This window comes from Scyliorhinus torazame, chromosome 12 (assembly GCF_047496885.1).
Source record: "Scyliorhinus torazame isolate Kashiwa2021f chromosome 12, sScyTor2.1, whole genome shotgun sequence".
NCBI classification, from domain to species: domain Eukaryota; kingdom Metazoa; phylum Chordata; class Chondrichthyes; order Carcharhiniformes; family Scyliorhinidae; genus Scyliorhinus; species Scyliorhinus torazame.
Window position 1 is genome coordinate 98,872,170 of NC_092718.1, and position 18,940 is coordinate 98,891,109.

Sequence of the window (18,940 nt, forward strand, 5' to 3'; positions counted from 1 at the left end):
CAGAGATGTAGAAACTGCAACAGAAAGTAGCAACTTTAAGGACAAAAGACAGATGACCTGCTGTGAGATGGAGAGGAGGGGTGGGATTTTCTGGTGCGACACGCCCCAACCGGCAGCGGAATCCGATGTGCCGGCAGCTGGCCAATGGGCTTTCCCATTGTAGCCACCCTCATGCCGTCGGGAAATCCGCAGGCATGAGTGCGCTGCCGGCAACATGGAGGATCTTGCCAATGGAGAACCCAGCTCGAGGTCTTTGCATTGAGGCAACACATGTATGGAATTTTTAAAATGGGAAGAAAAGGGACCTGAAGCTGCCTTTTTTCATGCTGAGTACGTTGCCTGCTTTACCGAAAGCCTGATTAATTTGCCCTGGAACATAGAACATACAGTGCAGAAGGAGGCCATTCGGCCCATCGTGTCTGCACCGGCCCACTTAAGCCCTCACTTCCACCCCATTCCCGTAACCCAATAACCCCTCCTAACCTTTTTGGTCACTAAGGGCAATTTATCATGGCCAATCCACCTAACCGGCACGTCTTTGGACTGTGGGAGGAAACCGGACGAAACACACGCAGACACGGGGCGAACATGCAGACTCCGCACAGCCAGTGACCCAGCAGGGATTCGAACCTGGGACCCTGGCGCTGTGAAGCCACAGTGCTGATCACTTGTGCTACCGTGCTGCCTGTGGTTGAACATCGTGCTACTGTGCTCGTGGTTGAACATCAACCACCTCTCACTCCCTGATCCTGCATTCCTTCCAAAAGGAACTCCTTTTCCATGGTGAGTCAAGAGGTTGAAGGAGTCTGAATGTTTAGGTGAAGAAACTGCTGACTTGCTGAGCAGGAAATAGCGCGAGGACGGGGATTGTAGCTAGTCTTTGATAGCTCAGAGATCTGGAAGTTTAGTCTGGAAAGGTTTCCTGGATGTTGATTGTGGACCCTGTCTCTGATCTACAGTTACTCCAGAGACTCCTATCTCTCAGATCAAAGTGCACAGTAAATTATATAATTGGAGCTCGGGCAAATGCTTATAGATTCGCAACAGCACATTTAATCTCCTTCTCATGGTCCTTCTCTGCAATCCCGCTGCCAAACTTATTTAGGTGATTTCTCAAATTTTAATGTTTTTTATTTACCTACCCAGTGAATTATTTCTCACAGGTGCAAATTAAAAAGCACCCCACCAGGCACCTCCCTCGCCCAGTAGGGTACTGTTGCCTGGCCCACCCATGCAGCCCATGCCGCCCTCCCCCAAACTACTCACCCTCCACACGAACCATGCATATCCAAAGCGCAGCGGGGCATGTCAGACGGGTATAGCCGAGGTGCTGCGCAGCATTCTCCAGTTGCTGGGGTCGTGTCCCAGTCGCTGAAGGGCATCGCCGAGGGTGTCGACACCATGCTGCGGACATTGGGGAGTCGTCAGGTCTGGCAGAGCCAGATAACACAGGAGCAATCGGGGCTCGATCCAGCTGCCCCTATGGGCACTGACCGGGAGGAGTGGGCACTCGGTGTCACCGAGGAATCATCCTATGGAATGGAGATGACGGCCACCAGAATCCCGTCCCCCTGATAACAAGACTTCTTGCAGTCAGCATCCAGTACAATGTGGCCAGCTGGGGCATGTGCCGCCAGTAAGTGCAACGGGCCCTCCGGAGCATCAACGCTCAGCTCTGTGGGTTAACATCAACCCCTGCCCTCGACAGTGACCCGCTGACAGTGCCGACACAGTTCTCGCTCCCTGCATTGATCTTACACAGCCCCCTCGGAGGGTGGGAAATGAAGAAGGGGGTTGGAAGGAGAAGGTGTGGATGGTGAAGCGGGGGTGCAGAGGAATGGAAGGAGGTAGGGGGAGGAAGAAGGAGGGAGGGGGAGGGGGTGCGATGACGGACGAGGCCACGTCATATGTGAAGCGAGCGAGGCTGAGGGCCTCCCTGGCCCTCTGGATTTGCCGTACCCTTCGCACTGCCCCTGACCTCCAGCCTCTGACTGGTCCCCAGTATCGTTCTCCAGCCCCTCCTGGTATGGCTCTTCCTCATCCTCCTCCTCAGAGGTGACCACGTATTCTTCGTCCTCCAACTCCAGTACGTCATCCCGCTGCCCTGCCAGGTTGTGGAGGACACACAGACCACCACAAAGCCTGTGACCCTCGGGGGTTGGTACTGCCGTGCATCACCAGAGCAGTCAAGGCATCGAAAATGCATTTTCAGCAGTCCAATGCACCACTCAATGGCAGACCAGGTGGCCACATGGGCCTCATTGTACCAGATCTCCACATCAGTCACTGACCTCCTTATTGGTGTCATTAGCCAGGTCCTCAGTGGTACCGCTTATCCCCCAAGAGCCAACCGGCCATCCTGGGGTTGCCCTCAAAGGGGCCCAGGTGTCTGACTGGCCCAGGATGTAGCCGTCATGCACACTCGCTGGGAAGTGCACACAACTGCATGATCTTAAAGCAGTGGTCGCACACGAGCTGGATGTTCGGGAGTGGAACCCCTTCCTGTTGACATAGGGCACTCCCAGATGGCCCGGTGCATGTAGGGTGACATTCATGCCATCTATTACCCCCTGGACCTGTGGCATCCCGTCGATGGCAGAGAATCCTGCTGCCTGGACATCTTGTTGGGTTTGGTCCATGTCAAAGTGGATAAGGTCAGCTGCCCTGGCAAACAGGGTACCCGTGACCTCTCGGATGCACCTGTGGACTGTCGCCTGCAAGATGCCACCCAAGTCCTCTCTCAAACCCGAGAATAATCCTGAGACATAGAGGTTCAAAGCTGCGATGACCTTGATGCCCACAGAGAGCGGGTGTCCTCCTCCACGTGGTGCCAAGTCCATGAAGTCATGGCACAGGTGCCGCACCCATCTGCTTGTTGAGGCGGAGCCTCCTCCAGCATGCGCTGTCTGCCATTCGTTCGAAAGACCAGTGACGCTCGTACAGCTTGGGCCATCGTGGGCCTCCCCCCTGGGACTCACCCTGGCGTGGTTCTCAGGGTGTGGGGCGCTGTGGGGTGTGTCCTGCAGATCGGCTGCCGCCTCGAGTCTCTGTTAACACTGCTGCTTCCACTGCCTTCTCCGTCCTGGCTGCCCAGCCTGCCAGCAGCACCACTAGGGCAAGTTCCGCAGGGTCCAGAATATCATCCATACTGTTCAATATCTGTAAGGTATTGGGAGAGGGTGTGAGACTGACAAACAGCAATGTCTTCCACCCCGTGACCCTCCAGTTTCCCCATTGCTCTCCTGGCACCCCCAGCACACCCTGCCCACCCACACCCGGCCACAACAGGGGCTCCTGCTCACCGGATCCCAGACACTGTACCCCAGACACTCGCACATAACATCACCTGGACCGGGCACAGGTCACTTCCCTGTTGCACTCACCCACCTTCCGATCGCGGACATATCCCCAGTACCGGGGCCCATTCCCTGGATGTTTGGATGTTGGCTGCTGCTTCCCATGGTGTTGCCTCCTGCAGTGTCCAGGCACAGTGTCCGGTGTCATGATATTCAAACACACACATCATGATAGACACACCAACAGACAAATCAGAACACACAACACCACAACCAATCACAGAAAGATATAAAAGCACAAACACGACACCTGGTGGTCAGTATTAGCTGGAGACGAGGACCAGGACAGACCTGCTACACGACACACTCAGGGAGACAGCACGTGCAGAGTATCCAGAACAAACTGTATATAAGAGTTAAAATAAAATAGAGTTGTACCACATACAACTGTGTTGGCTCATCTGTGCACCAGAGAACCCAACACCACATCCGGCATCACGGTCTGATTGGAATGCTGGGCAATAATCCCCACATGCTACACGGCATGCCTACCCACAGGGATCCACTTGGATGCATGAAGTTCTCACATAAGTACGATTGCTAATTCCCTATTTGCAGTGGCCTTCAGCTGCAAGGCCAGAGGCCTCCACGGTCAGTGAGAGTTATGGGTGTTCAGTGGTGCAGACAGGCAGGGGCTAGGTTGCCAGGGGAACGAGACAGGTATACAATATCCAGGGATGGTACTGCGAACCCGCAAGCGGTAGCGCCCCTCCCCCCCGAGTCGAGGTCCCCCCCCCCCCCTGCTCCGATACCCTCAATCCCAAGGTGGCCCACCTCAGCTGAGGCTGAACCCCCACCTCCCCTCCGAGCACAGGGGCAGCAAGCCGAGTGCCCCTGGGCCCTTTGTCTGTAAGAGAAGATAGCTATTCACCTCCTCAGGTCCCCACAGAAGCCCCTCTGCCAGTTTCATGTTTATAAACAAGAGTACTAATCGGCGCCTGGGTGACCACTTGCTTGGCAAGACGATTAGTGTCAGAATATCCACTCATGTATATAATGAGATGCAGACAGGCAGTGATTGACACACAGGATCACCAGTAAGCACACATCACAGTGCAGCTAATCACCAGAGAGGACACTACCACTATAAAGCCAGAGGACACTAGGTTTCCCGCTCTCTCGGGACCCAGCCACTGAGACAGTCAGAGTCCACGAGCTAGCACAGTGCAAACACCATGCAGCTAGTAAGTCTGATCAGGCTACTACAAGGTCTCCAGTCAGTTCACTATAGTGTCGACCCACAGCTGAATATAGAACATAGAACATAGAACGATACAGAGCAGTACAGGCCCTTCGGCCCACAATGTTGCACCAAAACAAAAGCCATCTAACCTACACTATGCCATTATCATCCATATGCTTATATAGAACATGAACATATAGAACATATGTATATCAGTTCACTGAATAAACCAGTGTTGGACGTCTGTTTCTAGCTTTCCTGCATCGAGTGCAGTCCACTTCGAACCTACCTGCCCAACACATCAATTAGATCACGGGAGGCTGTTGGATATGGGGTGATGCCTGTTAATTGTATGGAATTTGGGCTTAAGTGGTGATTATTGGTTTCTCGCCACACTATGGCGAGCGGGCCTAATGGATCGCGAACAGATTGGCGCCTGGTACGGCCTTCGCTTTTGAGTTCTCCTGCTATTTAATGGCATCATTGCGCTCTCGCTCGAGCCCAACGTGACCACTGAATCACGCTCTTTATTCTAATCTCCATCCAGCAGGATGGAATCCACAATTTTCAGACTCAAGTGGGAATATGACCAGCAACACACTCGTACTGGGCTCCTGAAATTCTTTATTCTTTCATGGAATGTGGGCATCACTGGTAAGGCCAGCTTCCCCATCTCTCAATGTCCTGAACTGAGTGGCAGTAAAGAGTCAACCTCAATGGGTCCGGAAATACATGTAGGTCAGACCAGGTGAGGACAGCAGATTTCCTTCCTTAACAGACATTAGTGAACCAGACGGGGGTGTTTCAATAATGGTATCAAGGTCATCGCTAGACTTTGAAATTCCAGATTTATTTTTACTGAATGCAAATTCCCCTATCTGTTGTGGTGAGAGTTGAACCAGTGTCCCTTGAGCATTACCCTCGATCTCTGGATTATTAGTCCAGTGACAATACCAATACCACCTCCCCAAATACAGTCAACAATTTGAACAATTCCCGAATAATCCATTAAAGATTTATTAATATCAAGTTTTGCAAATACATCCTGCATTATGTACTGGAGATACAGAATCAAATTATTAGCAAATGCTATTGAGAATGAATTATTTACAGTTTGTGAGTCAGAGCTGAGCTCAAAGGCTTTCCTCAGGGGATTGGGGTTAATTGTTTGTGCAAAGCACTTTCCAAGATCTTGTGCCATCTGCAACCTGCCAGATGAAAGTGCAGTAGGTGTGACCCCCACGGGACTGACAATGTGGCTTTTGCCTTGGGAAATGTCTCTCACCGTCAGAAGGAAAGGTCTGTTCAATGCCTGATTCACACTTACAGCATCACTTGTTTTATGTGTGTGCACGTGTGCATATTTATCTGTGTGAATGTGTGTGTGAATTTGGGTGTGTGAGTACGTGAGCACGTGTGTGTTTGTACGACTGCATTTGTATGTGTGTGAGTGTACCTATGCATCTCCGCATGCGCATGTCTGTACAAGTAGTGTGAGTGTGCATGTTTGTGTAATGGGAGCATGTGTATGTGTTTGCATGTGTGTCCATGAGTGTGGCATATGGGGCTGGATTCTACGTCCCCATGCCGGCATGAAAATGGTGGTGTTTTACACCAGGAAAACTTGCGCAAAATGGCCACCGATTCCCTGCTCCTGGGGTGGCTAGCAGCCAGGCAGCGCAGAGCTCCCAGCTCTAGCTGCCGTTATGGCCCGGAGCATTGCCGGGTCAGTGGTCGCGCATGTGCACGGCGGCGGCCTGCAGTGGCCGCGCCATGCTTCATGGCAGATGCAGCCCGCGGATCCGGCCCGCAAAAATAGTCCCCCCCTTCGGCCGGCTCGCATGCCCTGGACCGTCCCCCCAGAGTGCCCCCAGCCCCGAATAATGCCCCTCATGCCTGCAGATCGGCCCTCCCCCGACTGTGGCGGTGCTGGATTGGGTCCGCAGCTGCCACGCTGAGTTCCCGATGGATAAGACCATGGGAGTCCCATGCCATCGGGAACCCGGCCGGTCGGGGACGGCATGCAGCGGACTTCCAGAGTGTGTGCCTGTTTCTGTCTGCGCCTGTGTATTCCACCTGTTTGTGAATGTGATTTGGGTGCTGCATCAGAATAAGGCAAGTGTGCGAAATTGGGAGGCATGGATAGTGTGGACATGGAGAGGATATTTCCACTTGTCGGAAAAACTAGAACCAGACGACATAATCTCAGACTAAAGGGAAGATCGTTTAAAACAGAGATGAGGAGGAATTTCTTCAGCCAGAGAGTGGTGAATCTGTGGAACTCTTTGCCGCAGAAGGCTGTGGAGGCCAAATCACTGAGTATCTTTAAGACAGAGATAGATAGGTTCTTGATTAATAATGGGATCAGGGGTTATGAGGAGAAGGGGGGTGAGAAAAATATCAGCCATGATTGAATGGCGGAGCAGACTTGATCGACCGAGCGGCCTAATTCTGCTTCAATGTCTTATGGTCTTATGGTTCTGGTGGACATTTTTTTTTTTGTTGAAAATCTTATTTATAAACAGTTGTTACTTATACACATTACATTTTTCTTGCCCACGCTAATTTGTTTTATTTTACAGACAGGTTAGTTTTGTCCTTCATTTGACTAACTGTACGTACATTTTGCTGCCTTCTGGATCGGTCTATGATATCCCCCCTTCTTCCTCCCCCCCCCCCCCCCCCCCATTGGTTTCGGGTTCAGCGCCTTCCTCTTCTCTTGTGGTTTCCCCATCACCCCCCCCCCCCCCCCCCCCCCCAAGAGGTCAGCGAGCCAGTCTGCAGCTGTGGGTGGTGCTGCCAATCGCCAGCCGAGGAGGATTCTCTGGCGTGCGATTAGGGAAGCAAAAGCAAGGGCGTTGGCCCACTTCCCCATGCGTAGCTCTGGCTGCTGCAATACCCCGAAGATTGCCACTATTGGGCATGGATTCACTCTCACCCCCACAACCTTGGACATTGCCTCGGAGAAGGCTGTCCAGAACCCAGCAAGCTTGGGGCAAGCCCAAAACATGTGGGTGTGGTTGGCCGGGCCCCTCTGGCACCGTTCACATTTATCCTTGCGGTGAACGTATTGCTACTGCAATTCACCACTGTATTGTATTGTATTATGTTGATGCCCTTGTGGGCTCCGCCTGTGGCTCCACCCCCTCGGAGGTGGTATATAAACCTGCAGCCTATAGGCAGCACTCAGTACAGAGCAGTCGCAGGCAGGCACAGATCTAGCTTATTAAAACCACTGTTCACTTCTACTAATTGTCTCATGTGAATTGCTGGTCGCATCAGTCCTCCACTTCCGGGAAGAACCTGCTCATTCAATTTCTGGTCAGGTGCGCTCTGTGCACCACTTTGAGCTGCATTAGGCTTAGCCTTGTGCAGGAAGAGGTGGAGTTCACCCTGCTCAGTGCTTCACTCCAGAGTCCCCATCCTACCTCTGTCCCCAGTTCGTCCTCCCATTTTTGTCTGGTCCCATCCAGTGGTGTTTGGGCTCTGTCCAGTAGCTGTCTGTATATTTTCCCACATAGCCCCCCCTTCTCGCTGCTTGTGCCTATCAGGTCCTCTGGTAGTATGGTTTCTGGGGCCCCGGGGTACCCTACTGTCTCTTGCGGAGGAAGTGCTTTATTTGAAGGTGTCTCAATTCCTGTCCTCTTGCTAGATTCCACTTCCTTGTCAGTTCATCCAGTGTCGCCAGTCTGTGCCCTACGTAGAAGTCCCCGGCCGTCAATGTGCCCCCATCACACCTCCATCTTTTGAAGGTGGTATCTAGCATGGCTGGGGAGAATCGGTGATTGCCGCAGATGGGGGCCATAAGGGACATTTTGGCTATCCTGAAGTGACGTCCCAACTGGGTCCACGTTCTCAGCGTGGCCGCTACCACTGGGCTCGTTGTGTACCTTGTTGAGGAGGATGGGAGTGCTGCTGTGGCCAGGGCCCGGAGGGTCGTTCCTTTACAGGATGCCTCCTCTATTTGTACCCAATCTGTGTCGTGTTCTTGTACCCATCCCCTCACTTTTTCTGCCGTTGCTGCCCAGTGGTAGTATTGTAGGTTCAGTAGAGCCTGGCCCCCTCTGATTTTCCCTCTTTACAGTGTTGGTTTGGGAATTTTCGGGTTCTTGCCCAGCCACACAAACACCATGATTAGCCTGTCTATGTTTTGGAAAAAGGCCTTGGGGATGAAGATCGGGATGGATCTAAACAGAAAGAGGAACCTTGGCAGTACGTCCATCTTGATCGTCTGCACTCTTCCCGCCAGGGAGAGTGGGAGTGAGCCCCAACGTTGAAGGTCCTTTCTTCCTTCCTCCACCAGGCTGGTCAGGTTCCACTTGTGGATCTGTGTCCAGTCTCTGACTATTTGGATCCCCAGGTAACAGAATCTGTTCTGGGACGTTTTGAACGGGAGCCCCTTCAGCTCTGTCCCTCCCCCTTTTGGGTTCACTGGGAATGTCTCGCTTTTGCCCAAGTTAAGTTTGTAGCCCGAGAAGTGGTGGACATTTTCTAATAGGTTGCCTGCAGGTTTGTCTCTGCATGCTTGCCTTTGCAATTGCAGGGTTTGGAAGAGATAGAGGAAGAAGTGCAGGAGATCCATGCCAGGCAGATGGGTCTTCTGGTGACACAAGTAACATTTACACATCACAATTTCTAGGCAATGACCATCTCCACTAAAAGAGAATCCAACCATTGCCCCTTGACATTCAATGGCATTGCCAATGCTGAATCCCCCACTATCAACATCCAAAGGGTTACCATTGACCAGAAACTGAACTGGACTAGCCATCTACAGTAACTGCATAGCAGTGTTAATGTAAGCCTACTTGTAACACTAATAAAGATTGTCATTATTATTTAAATACTCTGGCTACAAGAGCAAGTCAGAGGTTGCAAATCCTGCAGCGAGTAACTCACCTCCTGGCTTCTCAAATCCTGTCCACCATCGATCTACAAAACATAAGTCAGGAGTGTATTGGAATACTCTGCACTGGATGAGTGCAGCTCCAACAACACTCGAGAAGCTCAATACCATCCAGGGCAAAGCAGCCCACTTTAGTGGCACCCGTTCTACAGACATTCCCTCCCTCCACCACTGACGCACAGTAGCAGAGGTGTGTATCATCTACAAGATGCACTGCAGGAACTCAGCAAGGCTCCTTAGGCAGGACCTTCCAAACCCATGGCCCCTACCATCTAGAAGGACAATGGCAGAAGATACATGGGAACCCCACCACCTGGAAGTTCCCCTCCAAGTCACACACCATCCTGACTTGGAAATGTATTGCTGCTCCTTGACTGTCACTCAGTCAAAATCCTGGAACTCCCTGCCTCATAGCACAGTGGTTGTACCTACACCACATCGACTGCAGCAGTTCAAAGAGGCAACTCACCACCACCTTCTTAAAGGTATTAAGGGATGGGCAACAAATGCTGATCTTGTCAGTGAAGCCCAAATACTGTAATACTGAATAAAATATAAACACGAGGCCTATTACAGCACAGGTGCCTGACTTTGGGCATGTGTTCAGCATGTGCTATATTCCAAAGGGACATTCATCACAGATTAGCATCTGAGATTCTCACAATCGGTTCAAGGCCAACAATTGCACTCGGGCATGACTGAGAATTTGTTTCCCTTCAGTCCGGATGAAATGATCAATCGAACACCAAGTCACTTTAACATACATTTATTCATGGCCGGGGCTGCACCACCGTATTTCGGAGAGGTACAGTAGCAAGCCAAAGTTAATACATCCGACAGTAGCTTATATACAATATATGACACTGTTTCTTTTCTGAGGACGGCCCCCTTAGAGGAGGCCTAAATTACGACATTCTGTTGCTCTCAGCTTAGTTATAGTTATCTTTAGAATTCGGAACCATTCCCAAGGCTGTATCTTGTTACTGCAAACTGTCGAGTGCAAAAGCAAAAGCGATTACAAAGCCTTGACATTCCAGTTTACACAAAGCTCTATTTGAAATTCCATTTTCCCATCGAGCTCTATCCTATCTTGAGCCAAACACTCATTCCCCCCTGTTATCATTTCATGATAACTTCTAATCCATAGCCACTCGACTCAGTCTCTCCCATTCTATCTGCACTTCTATCATTTTCTTACGTTCCTCAGCACCCTCTTTCACATCCATTAACTCTTCAAGGCTCACTTCATGTTGCTGCATTAACTGTTGAGAAATTACTGCTGCACCAACACTTTTGCACAAGCATTTCATTGGGAAGCTAAGCATAATTATTACAAGTATTACAACTACCAGGATTATCAATCCATGCACTAGGTAAGACCCCCATGATCCGGCAAACAACCAATCTAACCACCCATCTCTTGATGTTTCATGCAGTTTCTTAACCTCTTTGCGGATATGATCCATGAGGTGGGTGATGTTCTCCGAACTATCGGGGATGTAGGTACAACATTCCGAACCGATCACGGCACAAGTCCCACCTTTGTTTGCAAGGAGGTAATCGAGGGCCATTCGGTTTTGTAGGGCTATGGTTCTTATTGCCACCATTTCATTATTTATCTCAGTCAATGCTTCAGTGGTATCGTTTGCTACCTCTTCCAGGATTTTTGCTACCTTCCTTATTTCCTTCATTACAAGAGCTACCCCGATAGAGGGAAGCAGGGTCCCAAAGAATCGCTGCGTTTCGGTTATTGCTCTCTTTTGTCGCTTCATCATTTGGTAATGGTCGCCTAAATTGGCGAGGTGGTGTATAAAGGGGACTACATACCCCAGATAACAGGATCCCGTCCAATTCTCTGGCAGCCAGGGTTATGCCTTGTGGCCACAAATCAAGTACGTCCCATTGTATGAAGTGAGTTTGTCCACATCAAACCCTTCAGCCATCAGGGAGTACTTGAAGGTACCTGTCCCATTTGCGTATGGGACGTCCAGTGTACACGCATAAAACTGAGGAGACGTATATACGGGATAGATCTTGGATATGTTGGCCACTACAAATTTGTGCTTGCATCGACTAGCACCTACGAATATCCCTTTAACCACATTCCTTACTAAACATATTATTCCCAATGGTCTTCCCATGTTGGTGGTATTAGTGAGGGTAAGAAACGGAGGCTGGTGGGATCTGTTATAACTTGGTTGGTACCACATCTCAAAGGTGTTCACTGGATAGCCCCCCTCTTCCAAGGTCTTGGGGATATGGGGAGAAACGATAAACTAGAAGCTGCCCCGCCGTCTGGGTGTCTTACCATAGATGCAATTCTCATAGTCCTGGGGGATTGACGAGTACCATCCTGGTAAATATACCATTCTACTGTTTCTGACAGGTTAAGGGGAACAGGTCTGAGGGGGATCCCTCCCTTAGCATGGGTCGGGATATGTGTACATACCCAGCAACCAGAAACATTCATATCCTTTGCGTACACATATGACATATACAGATGCGTGTTTACATGTAATTCCCTTTTTTCCCGCAGCCTTACCCTCCCTTGGTCAACGCATCCCAAGGGTAAAGTCTTATTTTTTTTTCTGCAGCTATAGTCCCATTTACAGTTGACCTGATGACGGGGTAGGTTGCCCTTAGTCACTCCACTGATGAGTATGGTCCGATTGCATCATTGTACGTAGGCCGAACATCCATCCGCAGGGGTCGCGTTCCAAGGTCCTTCTCCTGAGCCTTGGCTGGTGCATTGTAAGGTGTCTCCTTGACAGAGGTGATGAGCCCATCTTCCCTTGGGGCCACAGGTTCTTCGCTTGGCCTCTCCTCCAATTTCCAAAAGTCCCAGCAGGGTTACGATAATAAGTGGAGCGGGTGCAGAGGAGATTTACCAGGATGTTGCCTGGTATGGAGGGAAAATCTTATGAGGAAAGGCTGATGGACTTGAGGTTGTTTTCGTTGGAGAGAAGAAGGTTAAGAAGAGACTTAATAGAGGCATACAAAATGATCAGGGGGTTAGATAGGGTGGACAGTGAGAGCCTTCTCCCGCGGATGGATATGGCTGGCACGAGGGGACATAGCTTTAAACTGAGGGGTAATAGATATAGGACAGAGGTCAGAGGTAGGTTCTTTACACAAAGAGTGGTGAGGCCGTGGAATGCCCTACCTGCAACAGTAGTGAACTCGCCAACATTGAGGGCATTTAAAAGTTTATTGGATAAGCATATGGATGATAATGGCATAGTGTAGGTTAGATGGCTTTTGTTTCGGTGCAACATCGTGGGCCGAAGGGCCTGTACTGCGCTGTATCGTTCTATGTTCTATGTTCTAAGTGTGGCCTTCATCCTTTAAGTGATGCCGGAGTTATTACCAAGGGCTCGAAACAGAGGGTTATTCTCTATTGCATTTTCACAACCTTACAATGGTGGATGTGGATCCAGGCATTTCTGCCTTCCACTTTTACGGCAGTGGGAGTAGTGAGTAGGACCTGGTGTGGTCCTTCCCATCGGGGTTCTAATCCTTTCCTAACCCAATTACGAATCAGAACATACTCCCCCGGATTAATAGTGACAGAACTGGACATGGGAGGTATCTCCTCATAAGCAGCTCGTACCCGTGAATGGAGGCCTATTAGTACTTTAGTCAAGGCTATCACATAGTTGGCCATTTCAGTGGTCATATGGTGAAACTGTACTTCTTTAGGTTTCCCTTGATCCCAAGGAGTGCACAAGGGCCGTCCGTATAAAATTTTGGCGGGACTCAGTCGTGTCTTTCCAGCTGGGTTGCACGTATTTGGAAGAGGGCAATTGGCGATAATTTGAGCTAAGTGGCTCCAGTCTCTGCCTGTAGTTTTGCCAGTTTTGTTTTTAATGTCTAATTAGCCCTTTCTACCATTCCCGCTGCTTGGGGTCGGTATGCGCAATGTAATTGTTGTTTTATTCCCAGCTGAGTACAAAATTCCTCATTGATCTGTCCCACAAAATGAGGTCCATTATCAGAGCTTAATCGATATGGAATCCCAAATCTAGGAACAATTTCTCGCATCAAACTTTTACTACCATGGAAGCTTTGTTATCTGCAGTGGGGTAAGCTTCTATCCATTTACTAAATACATCAACAATAACTAATACATGTTTATAACATTGACATCTTTCCAGCTCAATATAGTCCATTTGGAGGGTTTTAAAAGGACCCTCCGGTAGCGGGGTTTTACCACAGATGTGCCGGGTTCAAATTTGGTTGCGGCTGCAAGATTGGAGTTCTAACAACCAATCTCACTTTGGAATGTCCTGCAGCGGGATTGCAAGCAAAATTGGGGCCTGCCATATTGTTCGAGACTCTCCTTAGACACTGATTCCAGCTGGAAGGATTGGCAAGGAATCCTGAAGGATGCAACCTCCCATCCTCACCACTTGCCACGGTCACGATGAGACCCATTCCCACAATCTCCCTTACCTGCTGCTTGAATGGGGAGAGGAGTTAAAATAATTCTCCGCTTCCTCCTGTAGTCACCTTCCCTCAGCCATTGATATCCGGTATACCCGGCAGGAAAGAGGTGAGAGTGTTTGTGTTCATGGAGGTTCCGTCATTGACTGTGTTTCAGGTAGAGATTGATAGATTTCTGATTATCAATGATGTAAAGGGTTTATGGGGATAGTGGATGTAAAAGGTGTTCAAGTGTCGGTCAGCCATGTTCGTATTGAATGTTGGAGCAGGCTCGATGGGCTGAATGGCCTATGTCGTCTTGTGAGATGTTTTGTGCATGTGTTTGTCAAGGTGGCATTGGGAAGTATCACAGCAGGACAGGTAGGGGAAAGCACTGGGCTGATGCCGAAATCGGAAAACGTGATTGGACGCAGAATAGTGTGGGGATTGTAATGTGCGATTTCACTTCCGCCATTATCACAGCGGTCTACATCCCACCCCAGGCAGAAGTGAAGAAGGTGCTGGATGAACTGTACACAGTTATAAACAATAATAAAACACAACACCCGGAGGCCTTGTTCATCGAGGCCAGGGACTTCAAAAAGGTCAACCTCAAGAGTATACTGCCAACACTTCTGTCTCACGGCGCCGAGATCCCAGGTTCGATCCCGGCTCTGGGTCACTGTCCGTGTGGAGCTTGCACATTCTCTGCGTGTTTGCGTGGGTTTCGACCCCACAACCCAAAGACGCGAAGTGTAGGTGGATTGCCTGCGCTAAAATTGCCCCTTGGAAAAAATGAATTGGGTACTCTAAATGTATTAAAAAAAGAGTGTACTGCCAAAATTCTACCAACACATATCATGTCCTAACAGGGGTGACAACACTCTAAACCACTGCTACACAAAAATCAAGGGCGCCTCCGTTCCATCCGCTGACCACACTTTGGGAAATCAGACCATAAGACGGTGCTCCTTCTCCCGGCATACAAGCAGAAGCTTAAGCGGGAGAATCCGGTTAAGAAGGTCATGCAGCACTGGTCCGACGCAACAGAAGAGCTCCTATGTGACTGCTTGAAGAACTCAGCAACCAACCTAAGCGAGGATACCACACCATCACAGACTTCATCAGCAAATGTGTGGACGGTTGCGTGCTGAAGAAAGTAGTACAAACATTCCCCAACCGAAAACCATGGCTTAATCAGGAGATTGACTCCCTACTGAAGGCCAGGTCTGAGGGGCTCAAGTCAGGCGACCCTGACCGAGACAGAAAATTCAGTTTTAGACCTCCGCAAAGCCATCCGAGATGCCAAGAGACAATATCAGACCAAACTAGAGTCACAGACTAGCGTTACAGACTCTCGTTGGTTGTGGCAAAGCCTAAACAACATAACAGGCTACAAAGCGAAGCCGAACAGTACCTCTGGCAGCAGCGCCCCTCTCCGATTAACTCAATGCATTCTATGCTCGGTTCGAGTGCCCCAGAAGCCCCGGACACACCCATACCCAACATCACAGCTTTCAAAGTCAGGTCGGCCTTCCTGAAAGTGAACCCGAGGAAGGTGACGGGTCCGGAGTCCCTGGTTGTGCACTCAGATCCTGCGCGGACCAGCTGGCAGATGTGTTCGTGGACATCTTCAACCTCTCCCCACTCCGTTCCGAGGTATCCACCTGCTTCAAGAAGACCCCCATTTTACCAGTGTCAAAGAAGAATGAGGCAACATGCCTCAATGACTACCAACCAGTGGCCCGGTTATCGATTGTAATGCAGTGCTACGAGAGATTGGTCATGAGGCACATCAACTCCATACTCCCAGAATGCCGAGCTCCACTGTAATTTGCATACCACCGCAACCGGTGCACAGCAGACGCCTTCTCCCTGGCCTTACACTCATCCCTGGAGCATCTCAACAACAAGGACTTCTACATCAGCCTCCTATGTATTGGCTACAGCTCCGCCTTCAACACCGTAATCCCAGCCAAGCTCATATCAAAGCTCCAAAATCTGGGACTTGACTCCTCACTCTGCAAATGGATTCTCAACTTTCTGACCCATGGACCACAATCAGTAAGATAAACAACAACACCTCCTCCACAATAGTCCTCAATACCGGGGTCCCGCAAGGCTGCATACTTAGCTACCTACAATACTCCCTCTACACACACGACTGCATGGCAAAATTTGGTTCCAACTCCGTCTACAAGTTTGCTGATCTCGAACAACGACGAGTCAGAAGACAGGAGGGAGATAGAGAACCTAGTGGAGTGGTGTAGCGGCAACAATCACGGTGGTTCTGTGCATGCGCGCCTATGAGCGGACATGCATGTACAGTGCGCGCGCTTGTTTTTTATATGGTCGCGGCCGTCATTTCGAAGGCCGCTCGCAGCCAGCATTGTTAAAAGCCGTCTGCTGCGGCTGTTGTGTGAGAATTTGCGCAATCTTCGTGCCTGAAGGGAGGCAGAGAGCAGGTCACGCCCCCCAAACGTCGACATCACGTGCTTTGGGCGCGATTGCGATTCCTCCATTTTGTCAGCAGCAAACAAGTAAATGAGAACCAAGCAGGCTCACCTCTCACATTACCGGTAGAAAAAAATGGTGGGTCGCGAATGTTGACCCGCATGCGTCGTGAAGGTCAGCCGGCATGAGTCACAAATGCCAGCCGGCGTGGATCCTGAAGGTCAGCCGGCGTGGGCCCGAAGGTTGGCCGGTTGGTAAAAATGGGTCTCTGGCAAAAAAGCCTTAAAAACACTGGACTAATGTGTGAGGCAGTGGATGGTGGAGAGTGCGGACCATCAGAGAAGGGAAGGTTGGGAAGTCTTTTAAAGCAGGATGATGAAGGCAAAGTGGTGGGTGTGAGGAGGAAGGCATGCCTGCAAATGCTGCCCTCTTACCGTCATTTGACCGTAGTGGCCTGGACTGTGACCCGCTGCAAGCCTGGCCCTGCATTGCAGACTCCTTTTTGGTCACAAAGTGTTCGCCGACTCCAGTTTAGACAAACGCTGCCTTGAGGTACCAATCGCCTCGAATCTAGGCATGGTTGAGTCCTTCCGAAGAACAGCTGGAGCGATCTGGCAGTGCACAGCCACTGCATCAGGTAAAACGTAAGGTAAAGTCACCATAGTCCCAAATGTCCATAGGTTACTTTCCCCTTTGAGGGGTAGGGCTAACTGGTGGTGATTTAACCTGAGGGCCACCATACCTCAGGCATGTTGCAAGGTAGGCTTTGCTCTGCATCCCAAATGGCCACCGCAGGCAGGCCATAAATACATAGTCTAGCTCATGAGCTACCCATTCTTCTGTGGCACATGAATGAGCCAGCCACACTTTAACCATCTGCCTGGATTTGCTAAAGTGCAGGTATGATTGATGCCAACCCGTGTGGCTCAACCCACATCAAATCCAATGCTGCTCCCTTTCTGTAACTGGAAAAGGTTTCAATCTGTGAATCGAATTTGTAAATGTAGGCTTGATTCACAGCCGAGACTGACTATTACCTGCATTCTTGGCTCATTTCTCACTGCTTCCATCAGCAGCTGAGAGCATTAGTGGCATTTCTGCACAGCTATTATATCGACCAACACGCCTAATGAACATTAGAGAGTATTTTACATCCTGTTAATAACTGCAGTGAAATTGCAATGTGGCAAACTCGGATGACAGCACATTTCCAGTTATGTTAAGGGCGTCAACTGTTCTTCCCAGTAGAATAGAAAATCTCATGAAATGATGCCTGTGATAAGCTAAAATTCCACACTGGTAACTCCAGATTAGCCAAATTTGCCTAAGTTTCTGAAAGCTCAGGAAGCACGAGAAGGTCAATCCAATAGTAGTTTAAATTGACAACGAATATAAAGGCCGCAATGCGGCTTCCAGTCCTAAGGTCACAATCAGGATTACTGCTCTCGCTGATCCCAGTCCGGGCTGGCTTTTAACGAGGTGATTTTTACAAGCCCGAATTGCTGGGCGCCTGCCCACTAGCGAGGGAGCTCGTATTCCACCAGTCCCACGGGGAGACCAATTGGGATGTCCCTGTGGGTCTCCTGAGGTTTATTTGAAAGCTTGTCATGTGATTGCGTCAACGAATCAGAGCAGAGTTAGACCACACAAGAGCTTTGGCTTTTCATATCCGTAGGATCTTTTAGTCCCGCTGAAGGCAACCCTCCCTGCGGTGGGTTTCCAAGCGTTGAGATGGGCGAGCCACACAAAACGCTATAGATATCGGGGGGAGTACACCATTCGGCACATCGAGCCTACTCTGACATTCAATGCGATCATGGCCACCAGCCAATTGCGGGCCCCCTCTGTCACCAGAAAACATGTCGTGGGGGGAGTGGGGTATAGGCGGGTCCGGAATTTCCTGCCCTTTGTCTTCCACATGAACTTTATTTGGGAGCATGTCGGTTTACATATAAACACATTCATGTCGGGCAAGGGGCCTCCTCTGTGATTAGAAAGCTCTGCTGAGCGCCAATTTTGAGGTAGGGCCGGCCCCCCGCCCCCTCCCACCTTGGACAAATGCTGCGTTGAGGTCAGGAGTCGAGTTACATATCGTGTATGTCAACTTCTTAAATTTTTGGTGATTCTAAATTGTGTGGGTTGAGAGTAGCAGTGAAACAGTTGGTTGCCTGGTAACCTCAACATTGCAACAGTGACTGGACTTCAAAAACTGCTTATTTGGGATGCCCTGCAGAAATACAGGACATTTTTCTTTAGCGTAAGCACCATGAGAAGAAACTTGGCAAAGAATAGGGCCACTGCTCGAGATAAACATCAGCTGATGCTGCTGGTGGACCATCAACTCAGAGAAAGAGGCTCTTCAGTCTGTCAGAAACTTACTGGTCCTCCACCACAAAATGTCAACGGCTGCATGTTGCAGACTGCACATACCAAGAGCCAGGACTATGTGCTGAGGGACACACTAAAGCTTGTGAAAAGTTCACTGTCTGAGGTCCTTCCACCATGGTGCACTGAGAGGTTGGTAGCGTGGTCTAATGGGGGTACGGATTCCACACCATTCCTCCCTGCCCCCTGCCGTGCCTGAAAAGTCAATCAGCATCTCACCAAGGAGAAACCTGG